The sequence below is a fragment of the Ursus arctos genome, unplaced genomic scaffold (assembly GCF_023065955.2).
Source record: "Ursus arctos isolate Adak ecotype North America unplaced genomic scaffold, UrsArc2.0 scaffold_26, whole genome shotgun sequence".
Lineage (NCBI taxonomy): Eukaryota > Metazoa > Chordata > Mammalia > Carnivora > Ursidae > Ursus > Ursus arctos.
In genome coordinates, this window is record NW_026622941.1 from 2,768,410 (window position 1) to 2,783,332 (window position 14,923).

Genomic DNA, 14,923 nt, shown 5'->3' on the forward strand with positions numbered 1-14,923 from the left:
TAACAATCATGTTGATTCATAAATCATGTTGTTTTAAAGATAACATGATAACACCTATACAAAGTATACAGTAATAAGCTGTATTCAGCTATGTAGCCACAGTAGAAATGTTAATGTTGGTCTCTGCAAATCTGATAGAGCACCACAGTCAGCCAACCTAGTCCTACACTGACCCCTCTAAGCCAACACATCTGTAACACTTCCTTATTCTGGTATCAGACTAACATTAATTAAACCTTATCATCCTTTCTGTGTGGAACCCTTAGAATCACAGAAAGAGACAATTTCCTCCTTGGAAGGACTTTTAAAGGTCACCTGATTCAAACTCTCGTCTAAATCCTGGATCTCTGTATCCCCTTTAAAAAGGCCTCTCTAGTATTTGGACACCTCTAGTAAAACCCAAGTACACGGTTCCTCTCTAGAGGCTGCCCATGTGCTGCTTTTACCAGGCATAAAAGCGAACTCTAATCTAGAAGTTTAAAAAAATATTTTTTTTCTGTAATTTTATCCACTGGCCCAAGTTCAACCCCTTAGGCTAGATGCTCTTCCACATAACAGCCATTCAGATACATGCAGACTATCACGTACTCCCAAAAGCATTTCTTTTCCAAGCTACCCTTCAACTATTCCTTAACATGCCATGGTTTCAGACTCTTTGCATCTAAACATGCTTAAATGTACCAACATACTTTAAATCATTATACACAGGGGTGCCTGGGTGGCTCAGTCAGTTAAGCCTCTGCCCTCGGCCTGGGTCATAATCCTAGGATCCTGGGATCGAATCCCATGTCAGGCCCCCTGCTCGGCGGGGAGTCTGCTTCTCCCTCTCCCTCTGCCCCTCTCCCCAATTTGTTCTCTCTCTCTCAAATAAATAAAATATTTTAAAAAGTAAATAAATAAATCATTATACCCAGAATTCAATACATTACAGCTGATTCCTTCACCCTTATTTCAAGACGCTTTTAAAACAACTGAAGATTGCATATCGTTTTTGGTTTTGAGGGGGTTTTCTGGCAGCCGCTATACAGATACTGAAGGATTACTTAAGTAGACTGTTTTACTTTTGTCATGGGTTTGGTTGTTTTTTGTTCGGTGTTTTTTTGTTTTGTTTATTTACTGGCTAGTTTTTTTTTAAAAGATTTATTTATTTATTTATTTATTTATTTATTTATTTATTTATTTGAAAGAAAAGAAGATGTACACATTAGTGGGGGGGGGGGGAGCAGAGGGACAGGGAGACAAGGGAGCCTGCCTCCTAGGACCCTGAGATCATGACCTGAGCCGAAACTGAGAGTTGGACACTCAACCAACTGAGCCACCCATGTGCCCCGACTGGCTAGCTTTTTTTTGGAGAAAGGGAAGGATAGAAAACTAAAGATTTTGGGGCTCCTGGGTGGCTCAGTCGTTAAGCATCTGCCTTCGGCTCAGGGCATGATTCCGGAGTCCTGGGATAGAGCCCCACATCAGGCTCCTCTGCTGGGAGCCTGCTTCTTCCTCTCCCACTCCCCCTGCCTGTGTTCCCTCTCTCACTGCTGTCTCTGTCAAATAAATACATTAAATATTAAAAAAAAAAAAAAAAAGAAAAGAAAACTAAAGACTTTTATAGTCATCCTATTAAATTTTTATCCTGCTTGGCTTAGGCCCATTACTCTGCTCTTTAAAGATCTTTTGGAATGCTGAATTTCTTATCTAACATGCACATTTACCCACCCCTCCCTTCCCTGTATTTTTTTCCATCCGATTCATTAATAAAAATATTTAATAAGGAAGAGTCAAGGTTAGAGAGATACATAATACCACCAGAAACTTTTATGTAGGTTAACATACATCATTAAACACTATCTTTGAGGAAAACTCATATTATAGTATGAAGAAACCTAATTATCATCTTATCTAGCTTACATTTCTCCATCTTATTTACACTGCCTTGCCAATGCCTTGAAGAAGAAGAGGTTTACTATTATCTTTCATATATTCCTGATCTTCCAAACCAAAAATACGACCAAAGAATAATATAAAATTAGCCTTAGATGACCTAGTTTTAATACTTTTAGTGATCACCTTTCTTTTTTAAAAAAAAAAAAAAGATTTTATTTATTTATTTGACAGAGATGGAGACAGCCAGCGAGAGAGGGAACACAAGCAGGGGGAGTGGGAGAGGAAGAAGCAGGCTCACAGCAGAGGAGCCTGATGTGGGGCTCGATCCCACAACGCTGGGATCACGCCCTGAGGGGAAGGCAGACGCTTAACAACTGAGCCACCCAGGTGCCCCAGTGATCACCTTTCTAATTCAAGGTCCTCCAACAATTCCATTGTAAAATAGCAATTACGAAAAAGATAAGGTACACAAACCGGGCAATCCTCTTTGTTCTCATTTGAAAAGCAAAGTGACATTTGCTCAAAGCCTATCTCAAAAACCGCTCTCATCTTGATTCCTAAATGATGACCAATAACAGATTAGTAATCTTATTTGCATCCGGCCCCAGCCAAAACACAAAACATTTTATAGCACTTCACAGACTAAGGAAACTAAAATGTAAACTCTGATTCAATAGGTCTAAAGTATGACTCAAGATTTTGTGTTTCCACATTTAATGCAATACCTATCAAAATATCACCAGCATTTTTCACAGAGCTAGAACAAATAATCCTAAAACTTGTATGAAACCACCATAGACCCCGAGTAGCCAAAGCAATCCTGAAAAAGAAAAACAAAACTAAATGCATCACAATTTCAGATTTCAAGCTATATTACAAAGCTGTAATCAAGACAGTATGGTATTGGCACAAAAATAGACATACAGATCAATGGAACAGAATAGAAAACCCAGAAATGGACCCACAACCATATGGTCAACTAATTGAAAAAGCAGTAAAGAATATCCAATAGAAAAAAGTCTCTTCAACAAATGGTGTTGGAAAAACTAGACAGCAACATACAGAAGAATGAAACTGGACCACTTTCTTAGACCATATATAAAAATAAATTCAAAATGGATGAAAGACCTAAATGTGAGACAAAAACCATCAAAATCCTAGAGGAGAACATAGAGAGAACCTCTTTGACCTCAGCCATAGCAATTTCTTACTAGACAGACACATCGCCGGAGGCAAGGAAAACAAAAGGAAAAATGAACTACTGGGACTTCATCAAGATAAAAAGCTTCTGGGGCGCCTGGGTGGCACAGCGGTTAAGCGTCTGCCTTCGGCTCAGGGCGTGATCCCGGCGTTGTGGGATCGAGCCCCACATCAGGCTCCTCCACTATGAGCCTGCTTCTTCCTCTCCCACTCCCCCTGCTTGTGTTCCCTCTCTCACTGGCTGTCTCTATCTCTGTCAAATAAATAAATAAAATCTTTAAAAAAAAAAAAAAAGATAAAAAGCTTCTGCACAGCGAAGGAAACGACCAAAAAAATTAAAAGGCAGCCTACAGAATGGGAGAAAATATTTACAAATGACATTATCTGATAAAGAGTTAGTATCCAAAATCTAAAAGGAACTTACTAAGCTCAACACCCAAAAATCAAATAACCCAATTAAGAAATGGGCATAAGATATGAATAGCCACTTTTCCAAAGAAGACATCCAGATGGCCAACAGACACATGAAGAGATGCTCCACATCACTCAGCATCAGGGAAATACAAATCAAAACTACAATGAGATACCACCTTACCTCTATCAGAATGCCTAAAATTAACAACACAAGAAACAACAGAAAGTGGCAAGGATGCAGAGAAAAGGAACTTTCTTGCACTGTTGGTGGGAATGCAAACTGGTGCAGCCACTCTGGAGAACAGTATGGAGGTTCCTCAAAAAGTTAAAAATAGAACTACCCTACAATCCAGCAATTGCACTGCTAGGTATTTACCCAAAGGATACAAAGATACAGCTTCAAAGGGGTACAGTCACCCCAATGTTTATAGCAGCATTACCAACAATAGCCAAACTATGTAGAGAGCCCAAATGTCTATCAACTGATGAACTGATAAAGAAGATGTGGTATACACACATGTATACATACACACAAACCAAAATGGAATATTATTCAGCCATAAAAAAGAATGAAATCTTGCCGTTTGCAATGATGTGGATGGAGTTAGAGTTTATTATGCTAAGCAAAACCAGTGAGAGAAAGACAAATACCATACAATTTCCCTCATACATGGTTTTTAAGAAACAAAACAGATGAACATATGGGAAGAGGGAAGAAAGGAAAAAAAAAGAGAGGGAGAGAACAGAGACAGACACCATAAGAGACTTTTAATGATAGAGAACAAACTGAAGATTGATGGAGGGATGTGGGTGAGGGATGGGCTAGAAGAGTGATATGTTATGATGAGCACTGGATGTTGTACGTAAGTGATGAATCACTGAATTCTACTCCTGAAACCAATAACGCACTGTATGTTAACTAACTAGAATTTAAATAAAAATTAAAAAAAAAAAGATTTTGTGTTTCCAATAAGTTCTTAAGTGAATGGAGGCTGCTGGTCTTTGAATCACACTTTGAATAGATCTCTTGGATGCTTTCTTATAATTTTTCTTTTCACACATCTTAGGCCCTCACTTCCATTTTTCCACTATTAAAATATACAACCTACTCTTTTCAGTCCTATGATGGAGAAGACAACAATAATTTAGATGCAGAATTTCACCTGCTGTATCATTTAAAAACATTATACCAACGACTAGAAGCAACTGATAAGCTCTACCTTTTATGATCTTTCTCCAAAAGTCTTCACTTTTATTGGATAACCTCAATTATTTTGAAGTTTTGATATTAATGGCACTGGTCCTATATGGTCTGTGCCAAATTCTTACATTGATATTTGATTGGGTTTTTTTCCTGTCACATTAATATCCCTTTTCTACTACTCTTTCTTACATCTCCTTCCTTGTAGAGACAATTTTGTTCTTTCTAGCAGTTCTTTCTATGTGATCCATAGGTAGTAAACTCAGTTTGTGTTAGTCTGAAAAAAAAAAAGTCTTTATTCTACTTCCACCGATGAACGATATTTCAATGGGTTCAGAATTATGAGCTGCCAAAGTTTTTCACTCTACCATATTCTCTCTTGCTCCTATTGTTGCTGTTGAAAAGCCTGTTGCTGGCCTGTTAAACCTGTGTAGGTAAACTATCTCTCCTCTCTGGTGGTTTTTAAAATCAGTTTATCTATGGTTTCACTGTGATTCATGGTAGGTGTGGATATCTTTCTGCTCAAGAATTATTTGCTCATAAACTGAAGGTCCATTCCTATCACCTAGTCAGTAACATTCTCAGCAATTACCTCTTCTAAAATTGCCTCCCATTTCCTCTATCCTTTTGAAACTCACATAAATATGTTAGATTTTTATTTCAACAGACTTCTCTTTAATTCCTATCTCTAACTGCGCCTTATTGCTTTTTGGATAATATCTCCTCAGATGTATCTTCTGATTCACTAACTGTCCCTGTAACATTCTCTAATCTGCAGCTAAACCACTATGTTGATCTTTCACTTTAGTTATTAGGTATTTCATATCTAAAAACCTTGTTTTGTTCCTTAACAACCTGCCTGGTATTATTTATAGTGTTTTGCCCTTTGCTCGCGTTTTAAATCCTTCCTTCATGTATTTGATATTGGTAATATTGACTGAGTGCTAATATGTACATGCATTAACTCATTTAACTCTCACAATACTCTATGAGGTAATGCTATTATTCTTCTCATAAATAAGGAAACTGAAGCACAAAAAGTATAAACTTACATAACAAGTAAGTGGCAAAGCCAAGACTAAAAGACACTAAACAACTATAGCTAGGCTACCTTTGTTACACTGCCTCAACAGTCCTAACACAACAGCCCAATAAGTTATATCTTCTTCTCCATTCTCAAGAGTGCTCCTATGCTTACTACTCCATCCTGTATTTTAGTAATTTCATTTATGGTCTCATTCTATTACCCAATATTCCTAAGGGTCTAATCACTCTCTTTGTTCTTACTTCTGATATTGGTTCAGGGTAGGTTAAATTCCATAGGTGATTAAGTAATTTGGGATTGTAAATTCATTCTAAGCAGAGCTCTCATCTGTGGGATTCTGCAGGGACTAAAGTCAGTGTTGACAGCAGCTGTGCATATTCAAACTCAAAGCTCCTAAGAAGACACCTTTCCTCCAACCCTAAGACCAGGTAAATCAGTGTCTCATATTGTCAACTAATACTGGAAGGAGGAATTTTTTCTAGTCAACTTTTTCCCAGAAAAGTCCTGGATTTACGCAGGAGCCTCGGTTACAAATACCTATCCCTTTAGTGCCAAGGTCTGCTACCCAGGTGTCACCATTAAATTCCAAGCCCCTCAGCTACCAAAAAGAATAACCCTTCAGAACAACCCTAGTTAAGAGTTCTTGCTGACAGATGTGTGGCATTGGAAGGGATGAGGAAAAACAGGGACATCTGCCCTGCCAGACAGATCAGCCAAAACAACTCTGAGAATCAATGTGCTAAATACACCATACCCAACATACCTCACAGTAGTTACACAGTCAGAATTAATGTTTTCAAACACCCATCAACTTGAAGAAAGAACTAAATTACTCTTAATCCTCAATTCACTTAAAACTATCCATGCGAAGTTCTACTGTTGTCTTATTTAATTATTTTCCATCCACATCCAATATCCATTCCTCATTCAATGCACAGCCATTCTAATGTGTGTGTTACTGAATATGCATGTAACTTAGAAATACAGAGGCTTATTTTTATGTACATATGTGTTTTTAATTTATATGCATGCTATATACCTCATTCTGTCTCTTACTTTTAAAATATATATATCTATGGCCCTAGGAATACTTCTAGGTCATTGCTTTTGACTTCTACATAGTATTACATGGTATACATCCACTGTATTTTACTTATCTAACCCCTCTAGTAAAAAACATTTGGGCTGCCTTCAATTCCTTGTTCTATAGTGAATATCCTTATACATGTCCTCCTGTGGGCCAGTGGGAAATTCTCTCTAGGGAACACACCCAGGAATGGTATTACTGGAGCCAACTATGCCATCTATGTTCCTCTTAGCCCAAATCCTTACAAGCACTGAATATTAACTCATTTTCTAATTTCTACCCATTTCATCAATGGAATGTAGCATTCCATTGTCTCTGAAATTTGCAATTCTTTGTTTACTAACGAGACTGAGGATCCCATGCTACATTTATTTGTTAACCAGTTAGTTTCCTTGTCTATTAATTGTCCATTTAAATCCTTCTCTCCCTTCCTATAGTCTCTTTTTCTTTTTTTTTAATCTTTTTTTTAATGTAAAGTTCGATGATTCATTAGTTGCGTATAACACCCAGTGCACCATGCAATACATGCCCTCCTTACTACCCATCACCAGCCTATCCCATTCTCCCACCCCCCTCCCCTCTGAAGCCCTCAGTTTATTTATTTTTCTTACAGATTTATAAGCATCCTTTTTTTATTCTATATATCAATCTTTGTTATTTTGGGAGGCAGTGAAATTATCTTCTCCCAATCAGTCACACATCTGTTAACTTTGTCAGTAGTATTCTTTCTTGAACAGAAATACTTAAATTTGATGGTGTCACTTAAAGATATCTTACCTAAGATACATTTTCATTGATTAGCTTTATTGTTTTTCTCTTTCACAATGAGGTCTTTAATCAATATGGAATTCACTGTTTTATCTGGCACCAGGTATATAGCCAATTTTATTCTCCATATAGTATGTCAGTTTTCTAACACACACTTAATTAGCAAGTTTATGATGATGCTCCCCTCTACATACATGTCTAAACTCTATTTTTTTTTTTCACTGCTCTATCTGCTCATTCCTGTGCCAGTACTACACCATTCAGGGGTGCACTGATTGGTCTGGTTAGGTTTATGGCTCTGGAGTATATTTTCAGATCTATTAGGGTAGATCTCTCATCTTTTCCTCTTCACGTTAATGTTAGAATAGCTTTATTTGTCCATATAATTTTTAAAATTTTTCAATTGTGGTAAAATACACAAAACATAAAATTTGCCATCTTAACCATTTTTAAGTGTATAGTTCAGTGGTGTTCAGTACATTCACACTGTTGTATATTCAACATCCAGAACTCCCTTCATCTTGCAAAACAAAAACTGTACAATTTAAAAAAAAAACAAAAACAAACCTCTCCATTCTCTCCAACTCACAGCAACCACCATTCTACTATCTTTATGAATCTGACTTCTTTAGGTACCTCCTATAAGTGAAATGATATATCCTTTTGTGACTTGCCCATGTAAAACTTAAAGTAAAATGAGTTTCTAAAGAACTACTGCTGGGAATTTTCATTGGAATTGATGTATATACTAACTTAGGCAGAAATGATATCCTTACAGTATTAAATTATACCATCTACTGGTATCAATAGATTTCTCTGAATTTCTTTCTTTTTCCTCATATCCTCCTATAATCTTGGGCTTTCTTGCTCTTTCTACTTTTTGGAAAAACTTAAATATAAACATGCTTATTTATATTTGAATTTTTGATAAAGAGCCATCTGAGCCATAGGATTTAGGAGGAGATAGAGTTGAGACTGTTTAGCAATTTATTTTTCATAATGATTGTTGTTCGTGTTTTCTATTACCAATTGAACCTACTTTGTCAGATTTTCCAGAAATGTATTTGTTCTACCTTTTCAAGCTTATTAGAATATAATTATTTATAATTGTCATTTATTATTTTTAAATTGTATGGTACTAGTAGTTACTTCTTAATCATTCTGTAAGAGACGATCCTGTATGATTAACCTTTTTAAAACAACTAACTCAGCTTATTTTATCCTCTACTCTATTGATTGCTAACTTAGTTTCTATTACCCTCCATCTTACTATTTCTTTTGTTTTGATTGTTTTTCTTTTTTTCCTAGTCTCCTGATTTGTACACTTAGCTTATTAACTTTCATTCTTTATTGTTTTCTGATAAATACAAGAACAAGACATTTCCCTCTATACACCAGAGGATCAGTTATCCCACAGATTTTCTTTTGCTTTCTACTCTAGTCTTTTTTTTTTTTAAGTGGGCTCCACTGGGCTTGGAGCCCAACATGGGGCTTGGAGCCCAACATGGGGCTTGAACTCACGATCCTGAGATCAGGACTTAGGATGAGATCAGGAGTTGAGCGCTTAACCAAATGAGCCACCCAAGCACCCCTATTCTAGTCTCCTTTAACCCAAAGACCATTAAGTAGTATATTTTCAACACTAATCCAAAAGGTATGTGCACCCCTATATTTGTTGCAGCAGTATTTCCAATAGCCAAGATATGGAAGAATCTAAGTGTCCACCAATAGACAAAGAGATAAGGAAAACATGGTATATATACAATGAAATATTACACAGCCATAAAAAAGGATCACGCCATTTGAAATGACATGGATGAACCTAGAGAGTACTATGCTTAGTGAAGAAAGTCAGACTGAGAAAGCCAAACACCATATGATTCCACTCATAAATGGCATCTAAAACAATGAATAAACAAACAAACAAACAGAATTAGACCTATAAATACAGAGAACAAACTGATGGTTGCCAGAGGGCAGGGAAGTGGGGGGTTAGGCAAATGGGGTGAAGGAGAGTGGGAGATACAAGCTTCCAGTTATGGAATAAATAAATCAAGGGAAGAAATGCACAGCATTAGGAATACAATTATATTGTAACAGCAATATAATGGGCAGATGGTAGCTATTCTTGTAGTGAACAGAGCATAATGTATAAACTTGATAAATCACTAAGTTGTATACCTGAAACTAACATAACACTGTGTGTCAACTATACTCCCCCCAAAAAAGTACTACATTTTCAGATTCCAGATTTATTTTAGCTTTATGTTGCAATTCTTCATTACTTATTTCTAATTTTGCTGCATTAGGGGTCAAAGAACACAGTCCCTGTGACTTTAATTCTTGGCAATTTTGACATTTCCTCTGTGGCCTAGTACATTTGATTTTTAGGACTATTCAGTAAGATCTTAAAATCACTGCATATTCTCTATTTGTTAGTGCAATACTCTACAGAACACTTATTTGAGCTTATTGACGTTACTGAAATTTTCCAAATTATTTTTTTTGTTTCTTTGATCAAGTTCTTTTTTTTTTTTTCTTAAGTATGTAACATTGCTCTGTGTACTTTATAACTTGTTGGCTCAGTTGGTTAAGCATATGACTCTTGATTTCGGCTCACAAACTCAGGGTCATGATATCGAGCCCCATGCGGGGCTCCACGCTCAGCATGGAGTCCGCTTGTCCCTCTTCCTCTGCTCCACACCTCCTCCTCTCCCTGCTCACACTCACTCTCTCTCTCTCTCTCTCAAAAAAAACCAAAAAAGATAATTTAATTAGTGGTGCCTCAGTGGCTCAGTCGGTTAAGTGTCCAACTCTTGACCTTAGTTCAGGTCTTGATCTCTGGGTCATGAGTTCAGGCCCCCTTGTTGAGCCTACTTTTTAAAAATAAATAAATAAATAATTTAACTAGTGTTGAAATAAATCATATTGGGAAGACATATTTTCTTCATATACCTTTAATTTTTTGAATTTTTTCTATTTTTTATTTTTAATTCTGCTATTTTTGTCTTATGCTTAACTCTTACTAACAACACATTCTGTATCTTATTTTTTAATCCAACTGAGGTTTGTATTTTATTTTTTTAAAGATTTCATTTATTTATTTGACAGAGAGAGAGTCAGCCAGCGAGAGAGGGAACACAAGCAGGGCGAGTGGGAGAGGAAGAAGCAGACTCCCAGCAGAGGAGCCTGATGTGGGGCTCGATCCTGGGACTCAGGGATCATGCCCTGAGCTGAAGGCAGACGCTTAACGACTGAGCCACCCAGGCACCCCGAGGTTTGTATTTTAATCTAAATTTAACTTATTCACATATATTGCCTTTCCCATTATTCACACCATTTTGGCCAACGTTGTTCATAGTGTCTACATACCTCTTGTTTTTCCCCACCCCCTCCCCTATTCTTTTTTATTCTCCACTAGATAAATTGAGTTTTATGAAGATTTGAAACTTATGCATTGTTTTTATTCTCCCAGCATATTAACAGCCATACGTACACTTTTATTTTCCTGTCATTTTCTTAAGCTTATCATTATCTGCATCTCCTCAAGTAAGACACTGCCCCATCACCACTGTGAACAATGCCAACTCACCATGTGAAGCTGGGGGACTAGTGGTGGTAGGCAGGAAGCCCCCAAATCTGAGAACCTCTGGTGTAATAATATGTATCTCTAACTCTGCCAACACTCTTTTTCTGAAGTGATCTTCTACTCAGGTATAAGTAATGTGGAAGGAGAAGCTAGTCAGGCCACTTTCACAAGCTGGCTTGAATACCACACCAGTGTTACACTATAGCACCTGCTGCCACCACTACCCCATGACTCATTACAGGCTAAGCACTGCTCAGAGTGGTGGTGGAGCAATGATCCACCCAGAACAGTAAGAGAGAAAGTCACTGAAAAAAAACCCAAACCACCTCATGACACCAAATCCTCTTTTATTCTGAGCAGTTGTTTCATATATATACATATATTCAAATTCCTCACAGGGAAGCATTATAGCATATGACCAAGAACATAAGTTTTGGAATTTCAACTGATCAAACTCTGAAGCCCAGGTTATCACACAATAACTCATGTAACCTCAATCTCTCCGAGCTTCAGTGTGCCCATCTTTAAAATGTTATGGCAATTCTTATTTCTTCGAAGAGTACTGCAAGGATTAACTGAGAAAACGAAAGTATACATCCCTGCATGACACACAGAAAGCAGCCAATGTTAGGTATTATCAAATATGTTTTATGAATTATGGAAAGGCTATATGATCTCTAAAACGCACTTCAGTCCCAAGGATGTATTACTAAGTGTGCTAAGGAAGTCAAAACTCCAGCTTGAAGAGCACAGCACTACTGGGGCACTGGGTTGGGAAGTAGAAGGTGCATGGCAAACAACATCCAAGCTCCAGTGCCTAAACATCCTAGAGCCAGGGCAGTTCTTTACTTTGTGCTGGATCAACTATGAAAGAAGAACCGCTTCCTGTAAACTGTCAGTAAGATATAGATGATAATATTCACCTATAATAAATAGAATTCTAAAATTCAATGTCCTAGAGAAGAAAAAATTGTACTACTTTGAGGCAGTAAGGTCCACTATTTTAATTTACTGACAAAATCAGCTCTGCACATTGAAAACTCAAACAGAAAATAAATTCATTTGTAAGTCCACAGTATGTCATCAAGACTTAGAAACAAGAAAGTGGGCATAAAATAGGAAACGTCCTGAAAATATTATAACCAATATTGAAAGTCCTAGAGTACTAGTGAGATTGGCCCCAAGTGCCAACCAAAAATCATATGCTAATTAAAAACTTCACATAATTCCCCACAATGAAAGCAAAAAAAATACTTATCTTGCCTAATCCATACCATTAATCTAAGGATCACATAAGACAACAGAGATCAAATAAAATAAAAGTGCTCATAAACTGTAAGGTAAGTAAAAAAAATTTGAAACCCATTGATATTTAATATTTCCCTCTAAATTCAGATGAGAGCTACATAATTAAACACCTATTCTTGCCACAACAACCTTAGGAAGTTGGTACTACTATTATCCCCATTTAAAATGAGGAAATGAAGGATTAAAGAGGTAAAGTAATTCATCCAAGGTCACATAACTAATAAACATAAACAGTTGCATTCAAATTTAGGTCTGACTCCAAATCCCGTACTTTTAACCACTATGTTACTAAATCCAGACCACCTCTGTGAAGATCAACAGATTAAAAGAGATGTTCACAAAATAGGAGTAATTCCAGAAATACTATGTATTGTACACTGCCCAACACAACAGGACTTCATTCCCTGGACCATGAACAAGAAGAAAATCAGGGCTTTTCTCATATCCTATTTTTCCTTAAAGGACTGTTATTTATTTTTTTAAAAAATACTATTATTTACTTATTTCAGAGAGAGAGAGAGAGAGCACAAGGTGGGGAGACAGGCACAGGGAGAGGGAGAAGCAGACTCCCCGTCAAGCAGGGAGCCCGATGTGGGGCTCGATGCCAGGACCCTGAGATCACGACCAGAGCAGAAAGCAGATGCTCAACCGACTGAGCCACCCTTAAAGGATTTTTAAAAACTCCTTGATCCATGTTCTTTTTCATACATGCTTAATTTAGTGATGTGAGAGTTAGATCAAAGTCTAGGACAGCTGCAAAGATGAGGACAATATCAGTTAAGAGCAAATTATAAAAATATATAAGAATTATCATAGAACTGGTTCAAACTGCCTTTTACTGGGCTCTAACATGAGAAAGATGTTTTGGAAAAAGTGACTCCAGTCAAATGTCACCAGAGTAATCTGAGAAAAAAAAAAGCACATGCTAATAACGCGACTTGGCATATCACATTCATATAATTATCCTACACTGAAAAGATTGTTGGCTTTTACACTGTTATCTTTTAGGATGAGATGGTCATACTTGAGCAGTTGTCCGAGTGACTTTTAGGAGTAATTACTGAAATGTTACTCCCACATGGCTAAAAACAAATATAAGAACCATTCAAGAATGACCACAAATACAGTCTTTACTCTCTATGGTACAAGAAATCAATCACAAGCCCACTTGTGTGAGACCTAGCGAGTGAGACCAGTATTTGAGAGGGGTACAAAGAAAAGGATGGATTGCCAAGAGGAAAAAAGTCATTTATTAGACTGTGACACCTTTTAAATGTTTGCATTATCATTAACCAACTGCCTGGTTCTCTGATTCACACACCTGCCACCTCTAGCCAATGTTATGGTCCTAAACTTGGAAGTCGGCTCACCTCTAAAACACTGGCACCCTCTTCTGACCCTTCTGTAGTACTGCATGCACAACAGTTACCGGGGTGAAAACTCTAATAAAGGTGTTAAGTTAGTAACTTTGCAACATTTTCCAGATAATTTTATATTTGCAATTCCCTGGATGAACATAAAACTAGCTGAATAAAAATACGAAAGAGCATATCTTAATAAAATGTATGCCAATGGAAAGAAAACCAACCGTGTTCACTTAGTATTTTCAGTTTATATATATCCGCTGATTTTAATACAATAGCTACAATGATGACAATAACAGGCTTTACTGTGTGCAATAAACTAGTTTAATCCTAACAACAACCGATGAGGCAGACACTCCTCTTCATCTTATAGATGGAGGGAGAATGAAGCACAGCGAAGTTAAATAACATGCCCAGGATCACATACCTGGTAGTAAGTGGTAAAGCTGAATTTCAAACTCGGTAATTATGACTCCAGAGCCAAAACCTAATTTTTATCTATAATATCCCTGTGAGGCAGAATGAGGTTGATATCCTGATAATAAGAAACACGACTGACAGAAAAAGTCTAAGTTGTAAGGAAAATTACAAATACATCATCCAAATTTCTCATTTTCAACAAAGTCCCAAACTGTACAAAAATAAAATATTACATGAAAGAGTTTTGGTCATTTCCCCATTCCTCCTCACTTGAAGATTCTCCTCTTCTGGGTCTATAATGTCTTCATGCGTTCTTTTTATTTCTCATTCCTCTTTTCCATCTAAGTATGCCCTATTTACCTATCCAGTTCTTTAAAAAAAAAAAAAAAAACTAAACCACGTTTATGCTTCAGTTTTCTTCTATAAAGCAGAACTACTTACCTATTTCTACCTAAGTTCCCTATTTCACTAGACCTTTAAAGAATATTTAAGACAGTAAATCCAAATAGCATCATCAATTCCTTCTCTTTGATCGTTACAAATATGATAGATTCTCATCTGTAAGGAATTATTTATAGGTATTCCTACCTATAATCAGGGCTGACAGGCTAAATAATCTCCTAAGATTTCTAAAAATACTAACTTCATT

At 36.8% G+C, this 14,923-nt stretch overlaps 1 protein-coding gene across 17 annotated transcripts in view; it reads right to left on the minus strand.

Moving 5' to 3' along the window:
* ERC1 (ELKS/RAB6-interacting/CAST family member 1) overlaps positions 1–14,923 on the minus strand; it is a 554,906-nt gene that overhangs the window by 410,333 nt on the left and 129,650 nt on the right. The window lies entirely within an intron of this gene.